Source organism: Cebus imitator, unplaced genomic scaffold (assembly GCF_001604975.1).
Source record: "Cebus imitator isolate Cc_AM_T3 unplaced genomic scaffold, Cebus_imitator-1.0 Scaffold123, whole genome shotgun sequence".
Lineage (NCBI taxonomy): Eukaryota > Metazoa > Chordata > Mammalia > Primates > Cebidae > Cebus > Cebus imitator.
In genome coordinates this window covers 4643759-4657845 of record NW_016107438.1, presented here as the reverse complement: position 1 = coordinate 4657845, position 14087 = coordinate 4643759, and positions in this window count along the sequence as shown.

The window sequence follows — 14087 nt, the reverse complement described above, 5'->3', positions numbered from 1 at the left end:
CAAAAAAAAAAAAAAAAAAGAAAAAAAGAAAAATTTTAACTGAAACAATGCACTACATTAACCTAAAGATATAAAATTAAGTAACATTCAGCAGGATTTCAGTATGCCACCATTCACTAGAAAAGGGAGCCACACAGCTGATGTTTTTGTTTGCTCTGGCTGTTAGAAAACTCAGTTGAAAATCTATTGATCAAGGACAAGAACATCTTTCACCTGGGCTTTTATTGTCCTTCTAACCGCCTCCTCCATTTAGTGATTCAGTGTGTTTGTTTAGGCAAACTTTAAGTATTGTTTATTAAAAGCTGCCTGGAGTGCTTTCGAAAGTATGTGAGAAAGGGAATGGATATAAATCCTAAACCAATACTACTAGTAGGATTAAGCTCATGAGCTTAATCATGAAGCATAAGCAGGAGGAATTCTGGGCCCTTAGCCCCCTAGGGCAGAAGTTAGAGGAGGAGCCAGGATCAAAGTGACAGGAACTAAGAGAAAAGACTCAGCATCAGAGCTAGTCCCTAAATGGGAAACCATCAGTCCAAAACCCATCATCCAGCAGGATGTGGTGGTCTCAGGTTTGACTGGGCTGGAGCTGCAGTGCAAGGGTCCCCAGCTTAGAGTATGGGATGTGGTTACGGGAAGAACCAGGCAGCAGCCATACGCAGAGCCAAGCAATGAGTGCCACCTGATGGCTAGGAATGACTGAGAATCCAACATACAGAAGGAAGGTTGGCAAGACCCAGAAGGGGATGAGGATCTCCATTAAAGAAGAGGGATTCACAAGCAGACTCCAGCCCCAGTGTGTGACAACAGAAATGGACAGGGAACTCAAGCAGAAACCACTATGAAGAATGAGCAATGACACTGAGACTAGGGGAAAGCTGTCCCTTTCAGTGTCATGAATCCCTACTGACTCAGGAAATCCTAATGGTCAGTGGGCTCAGAGCCATACACAATAGTCTAAAATGGATATCACTTATCTGTTAAAGATTAAAGGCCTTGCTCCCTGCAGGAGAATATAATAGGAAGACACATAAGATGACAATATTCTGTTTTGAGCAAGGGTCTGCGAGAATACATGCTATGATGGGTTAGCTTTGATAGTGGTTAGTGGACTGGAAAACTCCAGGCAAGAGGCTATGGGCCAGAAAAGCTATCTATATAGGCAGAAAACAGCAGAGTAGAGAACACCTGTCAACAAGAAGGGAGAGGCTGCCCAAGAGGACAACCTCACCATTTGGCCAAGAGTCAACTCTGGTAACAATATGGAAATCACGTAAGATGGGAAAATGAACAGCACTTCCTCCCTGCCCACTTTCTAACTTTACATCAGACATTGTCTTCCCCTTTTAGGAGGGAAGAAATGGAATCTCAGAGTGCTTACGTGTCCAAGTCGTCTGGCTATGACAAGTCAAAATTCAAATCCAAGCCACTGACTCTCAAGCTGGTACTCTTACCACATACTGGGCTATTATCCAATGAAAGTCAAACCAGCAATCCTACTACTGGGTATATACTCAAAGAAATATAAACAATTCTACCATAAAGACACATGCACATGAATGTTCATTACAGCACTAGTCACAATAGCAAAGACATAGAATCAACCTAAATGACCATCAATGCCAGATTGGATAAAGAAAATGTGATACAGATACACTATGGAATACTATGCAGCCATAAAAAAGAATAAGATCAAGTCTTTGGCAGGAACATGAATGGAGCTGGAGCCTGTTATCCTTAGCAAACTAACACAGGAACAGAAAATAAAATAGTGCATGCTTTCACTTAAAAGTGGGAGCTAAATAAGAACTTATGAACACAAAGAAGGAAACAACAGACACTGGGGTCTACTTGAGGGTTGATGGTAGCAGGGAGAGGAGCAGAGAAGATCACTATTGGATACTGGGCTTCATATCTTGGTGATGAAATAATCTCTACATCAAACCCCTGTGACACGTTTACCTATGAAACAAACCTTCACCTGCACCCCTGAACATAAGTTGTTTTTTTTTTTTTTAAGGTAAAACAGAACAAAAAAAAAAGAGAGAGAGAGAGATACAAAGTAAATGAAACTTCTGGAGCTCACTAAATACCCCCTTGGCACTGGGCTGGGGTGCAAAGTCTCCCCAGTGAGGTCAGTGCTCTCCTGCCCTGAGGCTGCAGGTGTGGGTGGCTTCAGGAATGAAAACACACACCCCCAAGGTGAGCTGTACTCAAACATCTAGAGAGAAATTCCAGTCCCCAAAGGTGCCTACCGCTGCTTCAGTTCATGGAGCAGATTATATCTGCCAGCTCCTTGGACAAAGGGCTCTGCTGCAAAGCTGAAAGGTCAAGAGCACTGTTCCTCATCACCTGACACTTGGGCCAGGCTGGCAGGGAGGGCTCCGACCTGGACAATTACACCTGCTAAGAGCACAGAATGCCTCGGGCCTGCCCTGCCTGGCTTGACATTTCCTCTTTAATTGCCAATCCTTGCTTTTTACTTCTTTGAGAAGCTGACTCACCTTTTCAAGCCATAGAGTTGGCATTTGGGGGTCCTCTGAATTCTAATATGTCAAGAATTTTCTCAAGTCATTTTTAATGGGAGAAAGCTCATGCCTAAATCCATTGTGTTTAACAAGCCTTTTTGATGCCTTCTGTGCGTAAGCAACTTTACAGGCATTGTGGTAGACCCATGGTTTCCCAACCAAGAAGGAGGCAGAAACATATCAGTAACTCAAGTTAGCGATGCCAAACCTATGTAAGAAATCTACAGAAGCCATGATTAAGGGGAAAAAAAGGAGCCATTCAGTGGGACCTTAAGTCCTCACCTTGTATAGTCTCTAGGATGCTTTCATCTAGTAGGTTGCAGGAAAATAGCATCCCCTCCTGGCCACTGACATTTTCTGCCTTGTGCCATGGTGTCCCCTTTTCCGTTCTGCTGAACGGTATTTTAATCAACCTTCTGCTGATGATACTTATACCAGGAAATCCCATGACTCCCCAAGTTGTTGATCCTGTATGCCTGTGTTCCCCTGGAGATGGGGGAGAGAGGATTAAGGATTAAGACTATGTTACTATATTCCCAAGAAGGGGGCCTTTGTAGTGAAAGTGTCTGTTCTTCACTAAGAATCCCAAGACACGTTCCCCTGTGAAACTGGTTTAGAGAACATTTGAGTGTCACCATCTATGACATATCCAAAGCCTCTTTCCTTGTTAATAATCAATTTGTGCCTCAAAACAGGAAGAACCTCAACATCAAGGGAAAATCTAACCTATGCCATGAACTCCCCCCCCACCATCCCCCAAAGGTGGGTAATAGAGTTTATCCTCCTCTCCTAGCTGAAGAGACTTTTTTTTTTTATGAGACAGAGTCTCACTCTGTTGCCCAGGGTGGAGAGCAGTGGTGCCATCTCAGCTCACTGCACCTCTGCCACCCAGGCATAAGCAATTCTCCTGCCTCAGCCTTCTGAGTAGCTGGGATTACAGGCACCCGCCACCATGCCTGGCTAATTTTTATATTTTTAGTAGAGATAGAGTTTCACCATGTTGGCCAGGCTGGTCTTCAACTCCTGACCTCAAGTGATCCGCCCACCTAGGCCTCTCAAAGTGCTGGGATTACAGGTGTGAGCCACCACACCTGGACGAGAAACTTGATTTTGGTATCCCAAAATTTAACCATCAGCTTCAGAATACTCTCCTCTAATATCCCAAGAGGTCCACGAAATTTCCAGGTGAACAGTACTCCTGGCAACATGTACCACTAAGCCAAAGTTCCCACTCCAGCAAATGGATTCAGCTTATCTCAAAACCACACAGCACTCATACAGTATAGATGCACACATGTATTTGTAGTTATTAGTATGTAAAGAAAAACCTAGAAGCATTAAGTCACAAAAGCAGCAAGAGGCAATTTCTGAGCCCAACCGAGGAATGTGATAATATTCAAGTCAGAAGCCAGGAGGACTGACCACACGTTATATGATGAGTTGTCACAGGTGGTTCAGAACTAAGGCTGTGAATGGTGAGAAAGTGCTAGAAGCTCACTTTTATATGCTCTATGTAACAAACCCAACCACCTAAAGGGCCAGTAAAAGGTCAGATGGGGTGGTCAGGGTCAGCTGGTCTGCAAGTGGGCTTGAACATGATGGTTAACGGTTCCTAGTTCCACACTGAATTCAATGGAGAGTAAGTCCTTCTCATGCCCGTGCCTGTGCAGAGTTTTGTTTCAGAACTGCCCTGAAAAAGGGAAAACTTGGGAGAGAGCTGGGGTAGGGGCACTTGGGACGAATTGGCTGCCCCTGGAGTTCGCTTTGATTGATGCTAATTGAATTCTAATTGAAACCATCCATCCAAGCCCCAAATGCCCCTGAAGGAAACTTCAATATCCGGAAGTCACACCCCAGGGAGTTTGCAAGCGTCTCTCCTCTTGCACAATTCCACCAAGTACATTATTTGTCTATTAAACCTTAATACACCTTTGGAGACTCCACAGACTGCCCTGCTAAAGACAAAAAGAGCATAGCCTCTATTTTGGGCTGCCCTACAAAGCTGGGTTTTGACCTGGTAAGACTATTACAGTTCATTTAGCAACACTGCCGTACACCATACTAATTAGAACTTGGGGACTCTTAAAATCACTGGATTATGCAGTGTTTCCTCCCAAGTCTTTCTGTGTTGTGGTCCAAATCCTTATGAAATTTGTATTCAATGAATAAAAAGCAGGGAGGAAAGACATGGGGAGTGAAGGGGAGTAGTTAGAGGTGAATCAGAATTTTATATTGCTTCACTGGGTAAACAAGCTCTTCAAACGGCCTTTCGTTCATTCATGCCACAAACATTTACTGAGCCCCTACTGTGTACAAAGTATTACTTATTCCAGAACCAGGAGATACAGCATCTCAAAAGTACATGTTTCAATAAAGGAGGTCAAACAGGTGGAAATGAATACATGAAATACTTTCAGGTACTAATGCAATCAAGAAAAAAAAATGGTGCAATCAGATTAAGAGTAGACAGAGAAAGAGGGTTAAATATTAGTGCATTCCTGCATTGTTTTAAAGAACTACCTGAGACTGGGTAATTTATAAAGAAGAAACATTTAATTGAATCACAGTTCTGCAGGTTGTACAGGAAGCATGATTGAAGAGGCCTCAGGAAACTTACCAATCATGGCGGAAGGCAAAGGGAAGCAGGCACGTCTTACATAGCCGGAGATAAAGGAGAGAGCAAGCTGGGAGGGGCTACACAGTTTTAAACAAAGATACCTATGAGAACTCACTATTACAAGAACAGCAAGGGGGAGGTTCAGCCCCCATAATCCAATCACCTCCCACGAGTCCCCTCCACCAACACTGGGGTCGACAATTCAACTTGAGATTTGAGTGAGGACACAAATCCAAACCATATCAAGGTGGTTAGCCAGGGTTGATGGGAAAGCCCTAAGGAGATGATGTTTTAATTAAGAGCTGAACAATGAGAAACAGGTTCGTGAGAAGCTCTGAGGGAAGAGTATTCCAGAGGAGGCGTGGCCAGTATAAATAAACAAAGGTGGGGAAGACCTTGACATGTGTGAGGGTCAGAAAGCAAACCAGAGACAGATAAGACTACAGAAGCAACCAGGGACTTATAGGGCCTTGTAGGTCATGGAACAAGTTTTGTAGGGGTTGGGGGGTGTTTCCCTAAGTGCAACGGAAGCCATTCCTTAAGCAGCAAAGTATCCTGATCCGATTTCTACTTTAGGAAGATCATCCTGGCTGCCCTATGTAAGACGGATTGGGAGAGCAGGGAGCAGAGGCAGAAATAGAGCCAGAGAGATCAGGAAGTTGTTGCAAGAGTCAAGCAAGAAATGATGACTCGTACCGGACAGGAGCAGTGATGGAAAAATTTGGAAACAAAGTCCATAGGATGTATTAACAGATTGCATTTAGGAGTGTGTAGAAAGAGAGGAGATAAAAGAGCTCAGGCTTTGGGCCTGAGGGATGAGCTGGACGGGGGTACTCTTTGCAAAGATGGAGAGAACAGAGTGAGGGATGAAGCTGGAAGAAAATCAAATGCTGCATTTGGCCACATTTTGTTTGACATGACAATGGAACATCCCAGTAGAGATGGGAAGAGGTGGCTCTTGGGTAGCAAAGGCTGGTCCCTGGGAAGAGGTGTGTGATGAGGCCTCGGCATGTGGAGGATGAGGTGGGGTGAGGTCACTGGAGACCAAGTGTAAATGAAGAGGAAGGCCACTAAGGTCAGAGTCCTGGGCCTGGAGAGCCAGCTGAGGGGTCTGGGAGGGAAAAAGAAGGAAGAGGAAACCCAGGAGACGGGTCTCGCAGAGGCCTAGAGAGAGGTTAGCCCGCCCTTTCAAATGCTGCTGAGTACCAGGAAAGCAGTTTCCGGGACTGACCACTGGTTTTAGCTGAATGTCATCACAGATGACCCTTATTAAGGGGTGTTTCCTTGAACAGGTGGCAGTGACCACCCAATTGAGGAGCCATTAGAAGAAAATGGGAGGTGAGGAACTGGGGAGAGGGAGTGTAGACAATCTTGTTTCCTTGCCAAGAGAAGCAGAGGGATGCGTGGTAGCTGGAGGGAGATGCAGGGGCCAAAAGGATGTGGATCTCATTTTGTTTCAAAGGTGAGTGACAATGGTCCATCTGTGTGCAGTGGATGTAAACCCACAGACAGACAGAATTCGATTATTACAGAAAAGATCATCACTGGAGCAGGGTCCCTGAAGCAGCAAGAGAGGGACAGGATGCAGGAACTAAGTCAAGGTATCAGCTTCAGTCAAGAACACTGCCCCAGCCAACTGACAAGGTCATTCCTAAGGCTTTTTTGTTTGGTTGGTTTTGAGACAGTTTCAGTCTTGTTGCCCAGGCTGGAGTGCAATGGTGAGATCTCAGCTCACTGCAACCACCACCTCCCTGGTTCAAGCGATTCTCCTGCCTCAGCCTCCCAAGTAGCTGGGATTACAGGCATGCGCCACCATGCCCAGCTAATTTTGTATTTTTAGTAGAGATGGGGTTTCTTCATGTTGGTCAGGCTGGTCTCGAACTCCTGACCTCAGGTGATCCACCCGCCTCGGCCTCCCAAAGTGCTTGGATTACAGGTGTAATCCATGCCTAGCAAACCATGCCCAGCCATTCCTCAGGCTTAATATGCAGAGAAGGGTTACAGCCAATAAACAAAGATGCAAATATAGAACTAAGCACATTTCTAGGAGTAGTGTTATGAAGAAATACAACAGTGACATGACAAGCAGTGACAGGACAGGAAATGGGCTACTTCGGCTTCAGTCACCACAGCCCAGCCGCCCTGGCACTGTTCACCGTGCTTGGTGACAGATCCACGGTGGGAAATAGTTTGCCACACCAACATTCCTCAAGCTTATTTTATCAGCTAGATGCTTTATAAATATTCTCTTATTAAATTCTAGTTTAATCCTCACAAGAACCCCATGCGGTCAATATTAGCCCCATTTTTCTGATGACAATACTGAGACTTAAAAAGCCTAAGTGGGCCGGGTGCAGTGGCTCACACCTGTAATCCCAGCACTTTAGGAGGCCAAGGTGGTGGAACACCTGAGATCAGGAGTTCTAGACCAGCCGGGCCAACATGGGGAACCCCCATCTCTATGAAAAATATAAAAAATTAGCCAGGTGTGGTGGCAGGTGCCCGTAATCCCAGCTTCTTGGGAGGCTGAGGTGGGAGAATCACTTGAACCTGGGAGGCAAAGGTTGCAGTGAGCCAAGATTGCACCACTGCACTCCAGCCTGGGCAACAGAGCAGGACTCTGTTGAAAGAATGAGAGAAAGAAAAGGAAGGAGAAAGGAAGGAAAGGCCCAGGGTCAAGCAGCCAGTGAGTATCAGAGCTGGTGTCTAACCTCGCATCTGCTGGATTCCAGATATCAGCTATCCAGTACTTTCCAATATCTCACATTGCATGTTTTGAAAATGCTCATTGACTTTTATTTACTATGCTTGGCATAACTAAGCGTGATTAAAAAATTATAAAACATTCCATTTTTTTCCCCAGCAAACCACCATGGCACGTATATACCTATGTAATAAACTTGCACATTCTGCACATGTGTCCTAGAACTTAAAGTATTTTTAAAAAATGCCAAGACCACCATATGATGATAAAAATCTATTACGTGCCTGCAGTGCATGTCTCGCGTTGCATTTCTAAGGGGAGGTAGTGTATGGGGAGCATGGGAGAAGGTGAATCGAACCTTCCTGAAATTCTTCCCACTGTAAAATTCCCTCTCCATCTCCCTCTGCTGGAGCAAGTCTCTCACTCCCTTTCTAACCCTGCATTTAAAATGTATCCTCTGGGAAATCTTCCCTGAATTCCCTTTTTGTTTCCCAGTATGAGTCTTCTTCATCTAATAGAGAGATACCATTTACCTGGCAGGCAATGAAATATAAAAGTGGTAGGCACTTAGTAGGTGTTCACTACTATATTATTGCTATTATTAGTACCTTGGCCTTTATTACTGTTAATATGGCATCAATTGCTAAAGGCTTTCTCAGACATGGTTTCATTTGTCCTGCCTCTCATCCTAAGATACACAGACCACACAAAAAGAAAAAACAATGTAGATAATGTTCATTTGTACACAAGTAACCAAATCCTGGCTGTAGCCTGCAATCTTGTAAAGCTCATTCATAATACAAAGGTACAACGAATTCCATCCACATCACAGCTTTCCATTTTCCCTAGCTCATTGCTCGAAGTCACACATTATAAATTGCCTTTTATGTTATCTCTCTATTCCAGTAAACCCTTCCCCTAATCCTTTTGCCCTGCCCAGAGCCCATGCTCCGAGGCTGCCTGCAGCAAGCCACCAGCAACTGCTCTTTGTAAAGCTATCGATTTCTATAAACTACTTTATTAGTGGTCATTATTATTCTGTTTCTAATCACCATTTTAATTAAAGTTTTATCATCCACATTAAAGAGGGTATATGACTTTTAATAGGCTGGATGGTTCTCTCTCAGCCATGAAGCATTCCTGTGAAATCAGCCCAATGGACTGTTGGTTTCAAGGACTTTCTGAAGGCTGATGTTCGGGACACAGGTGTATGTGTTTATGAGTGAGAATGGGGCGTAATGCATGCAGTTCCCTCCTTAGCAGCCCTTTTGTCTCCCTAGCTCAGGAACCCCCAGACAGCAAAAGTGCTCAGTGGCCATATAAGAATTATCTAGTCTCAGAACTGGAAGTGCCCGCCTAACTTGAATAGTCTGTAAATTCAAAAGGGGATATTGATCAAGTCTTCAAAATCTCCATCAAGTCCACATTTTTTATCATGCCCACTTTAGCAAAATCTTCTCCTCTTACAGGAGTTCCCCACTTGCACTAAGACCTAAATAAAGAGAAGCTATTGCTTCTCTGACCAAACCCACATCCTAATAGAATCATTTGCTGATGGATCTGCCCCCACAGGCTCCCCGAACCCTCTCCTCCCATGCTAAACTGAGCTATTTGAAGGGAAGGGCACATCTTAGTTGATTTTGTATCTGCAATAGCAAACCCAGTGCCAAGAATACAATGAGTCTTCAGAGGGTCTAGAGTGACATCACCGACAGTCCAGGAGGTCGATCCCACAGTGGAGGGTAAACTAGAATAAAAATGGGTCCCGCCCTTCAGGGGCCTCTCCTTTGTGTTTCTCCTAGAGTAAGAAGCAGGAGAATGTGTTCTTTGCATTACTCACAATAGCCAAAGTATGGACGCAACCCAGTGTCCGTTCATGGACAAATGGATAAACAAAATGTAGTTATATATGTACAATGGGACATTAAAAAGGAAAGAAACCCTGGCCGAGCTTGGTAGCTCACATCTGTAATCCCAACACTTAGGGAGGCCAAGGCGGGAGGATCACCTGAGGTCAGGAGTTTGAGACCAGCCTGGACAACATGCTGAAATCCCATCTCTACCACAAATACAAAAGTTAACCAGGTGTGGTTGTGTATGCCTGTAATCCCAGCTACTCAGGAGGCTGCGGCACAAGAACTGCTTGAACCCTGGAGGTAGAGGTTGCAGTGCACCAGGATAGCACCACTGCACTCCAGCCTGGGCGACAGAGTGAGATTCCAGCTCAAAAGAAAAAAAAAAAAGGAAGAAATCCTGTTGTGTGCTATAACATAGATGAACCTTAAAGATATCATGCTAAGTAATGTGAGCTCATTACAAAAAAAAAAAAAAAAAGATTATATTATTTCACTTACATGAGGCATCTAAGGCAATCAGATGGATCAACAGGAAATAGAATGGTGCTTTAGCAAAGGCTGGGAGGAGAGGAAATAAGAAGTTCCTGGTTAAGGCGTTTCTGTTCATGGAGATGAAAATTTTCTGTGGATGGATGGTGGTGATAGTCGCACAACAATGTGAATGTACTTAATGCCACTAAATATTTAAAAATAGTTAAAATGGCTAATGTTATGTATATTTTATCATAATTTTTCAAGTGGGGAAGTATTCTTTGTTCTCTGAGGGCCAGGAAATACAATGTTTTTGCAGTTAGATCTTTTCAGACCCTCCTGCTGGGGTTCCAGGAAGTCTAACCACACCACGGAACAGCACATATCACCAATTACATTCATCCTTTCACTCAATGGACACTGAGTGCTTACTGGGTATTAAGAACTAGAACTGCAAAGACAAACTGTACACACTGTGCAAGGCACATGCTTCGAGGAGGCCGCACTCCACAGCCATCAAACCCTCTGGGGCCTGCATAATGTTGAGTCCCCTTCTATTCCTACTGCACGGAGTCATACCAAGTTCTTTCAGAGACGGGGAGAATGCCCCTTGCCCAAGTCTCTGTCTTAGGTTGTCACTGGGCCCGATGCCACTCTGCTTCCCAAATCCCATGAGCCCCTAGTGCAAACAGTCCCTTCCCCTCAAATTGACAGCTCTCTCATCCAGAAGGCTTAGCACGAGTCCACGGGGCCACCCTGGAGACGTCACCATCTCTCTTCACAGGGCTGGGACTTTGCCTTGGGTGCAACTTTAAAGAGGCGCCAAAAAAACCCATAATCAAGAGAAAGAGTATTTCAATGCAACATTTTTTAAAAGTCAAAATTAATGCAAAAAAATCCCAAGATGAACAAAATATCAAAACATGAAATAAAAACAGGATCAGTATTACTGATCTGTCCTTTTGCCTCAGGCTTCAAGATGGCTTGGCGTAACAATGTTCTTGACCCTTTCTTCATTTGAAATGATGTTTTGTTCATTGGGATATGTTGTATTCATATTTGCTTTTCACATGTTGCATTACAATATAATTACTGAGTTCCTGGGTACCCCTTTAGGTTTGTGCCTGAGACAAGTATCTGACTCACCTCACCTTAGTCCAGGTCCTAATTCTCCATTCCATTCGCTCTTCCCCCAGTAGCCAGGACCCTAGCAGTCTGCAGCAACTCAGACCTGCAGCAATGCCTCCAACAGATAATTAAGGACCCACCTGATCATCAAAGAGAAAGCAGCATCCATCATCCCAGGCTCCTGCCTTTGGGAGCAGATGAGTGGGGCATCTGTTAGGAACTAAATGTTTATGTCCCTACCCCCAACAAATTCATATGTGAAAATTATAACTCTCAATGTGAAAGTACTAGAAGGCACAGCCTTGGGAGGTCTATTAGTGTGTTTTCACACTGCTAATACAGACGTGCCTGAGACTGGGTAATTTATAAAGGAAAGAGGTTTAATGGACTCACAGTTCCACATGGCTGGGGAGGCCTCACAATCATGGCAGAGGGCAAAGGAGGCGCAAAGTGGCATCTCATCTGGCAACAGGCAAGAGAACATGTGCAGGGGAATGTCCCTTTATAAAACCATCCGATCTCATGAGACTTACTATCACAAGAACAGCATAGGAAAGACCCACCACTATGATTCAATGATCTCCCACTGGCTCCCTCCCCTGGCACATGAGGATTATGGAAACTACAATTCAAAATGAGACTTGGGTGGGGACACAGCCAAATCATATCAGGAGGTGATTGAGTCATGAGAATGGAGCTCTCATGAATAAGATTAGTGCCCTCATAAGAGCTTTCTTTCTCTCTCCCCAACCCTCTCGATCTCTCTCATCCCTACCTCACCCCACATGTAAACACGAGAAGGCAGCCATGTGTAACCCAGAAGAGGATGTTCATCAGAATTAGACCATGCTGGCACCCTGACCTTGGACTTCCAGCCTCCAGAGCTGTGAGAAGTAAATTTCTATTGTGTAGAAGCCACCCAGTCTATAGTGCTTTGCTGCAGCAGCCTGAACTGGCAAAAACAGCCTCTTCCCAAATGCTCCTGCCCATCTCTCCCACACCAGCTGCAAGCACTTGCAGAAAGGCTCTGTGCTTCTTCCTCACTGTCTGTATCCTGGGCCGCTAGCACAGCACCTACAACAGGGCAGGGTCTCAAGCCGTGTTGCCAAACTCATTTTAATCCCTCTAAGAGTCCCTACGAGAAATATAAACAAGTATGTTTACTTCCACACCCTCTCATTTGTCTCATGTGAAGTTTCATGGCAGTTTCATAATTTTCTTATTTTTTTTTCAATCCAGGCTTCTCGGAGAGGTTAAGCTGCTTTTTAATCAAATACATTTCCCTTGCAACCCGTTCCTCGCATCTCTATCGAGCCGTCACAGACTCTTGCCTGTAATTACCCCCTATTTTCAGCTTTGCCTTCTAAGCCTTCGCTGTGGAGTTCATCCCCTGCGGGTAATTTTCAGCTGTTTTGTGAGCTCAAACCAATCCCACCCCAGCCCCCAACAACTCTCATAGACACTTCACCCGTTCACTATTTTATTTCCTTAATTGGATTTTAATTTGTCTCACTAAACCCAGATTTACTTAAAAATTCCTCATCCCATGTTGAAATTGCAAATTGAAATGACACATACCTTGCAAAAGGAAGAGGGAAATGGAATACAGCTCAGGAAAATTACAAAGGGCAGAGAGAGAGCCAAAAGAAAGGAGGTCAGGCTGAGCGTGGTGGCTCACTCCTGTAATCCCAGCACTTTGGGAGGCCAAGGTGGGCAGATCATGAGGTCAGGAGTTCAAGACCAGCCTGGCCAACATGGTGAAATCTAGTCTTCAGTAAAAATACAAAAATTAGCCAGGTGTGGTGGTGTGCACCTGTAATCCCAGCTACTCCAAAGCCTGAGACAACAGAATCGCTTGAACTCAGGAGGCAGAGGTTGCACTAAGCTGAGATCATGTCACTCCACTCTAGCCTGGGCAACAGAGACTATTTCCCCCCACCCCCACCCCCCCAAAAAAAGCCAAATGGACCAGGTTTTGGTTCACATTGGTTCACAAAACCATCTAACTTGTGGGTATAACAAGACCACCTCGTGGCCATTTGGCAATGTTACATTCCAAAAAACTTCCAAACAGATTCAAAAGATACACACACTGAAAAAATAAGTCTTTATTTTGTTCATCGTGATATCCCTCAATACTACCCTCTCTTAGAAGTCAATAACCACTTCTTAGCTTCCCTTTGATCCTCCCCCATTCTTGATCCTAACCAACAGAGCAAGGCCCAGGAGCCAGGCAGGTGATTTGTGGATCCCTCCAGAAAGCAATGGAGAGGTCAAGGCTGTGAGCACTTAGACACGTATTACTTGTGCGTCTGTCACACACCCATTGCCTCTCAATCCGTTTCAAGACCAATCTGTGGTAAGTACCTTAGTTCAAGTGGACAGAATAACAGCATCTCCCTTTCGGCCTGAGGGACACACAGACTGGAGGTTGGGATGGGGCTGGCATACAGGATAAGGGCAGCTGCTCAGCTGGACTGACTCCATTTGTGCAGGGGCTCCCCCACCCTGGCTTTTGTCACTAGATGCCAACTCATACCTGCATCCTGACTCAACTTCAGCATATCTTTAGGAATAGATTTCCTAAGCTAAGTGATAACCTGGTATATTAATCCATTCTCACATTGCTATAAAGAACTACCTGAGACTGGGTAATTTATAAAGAAAAAAGGTTTAACTGGCTCACGGTTCTGCAGGCCGTACAGGAAGCCTGGCTGGGAAGGCCTCAGGAAACTCACAATCCTGGTGAGGCAAAGGAGAAGCAAGCGCGTCCTACGTGGCTGGAA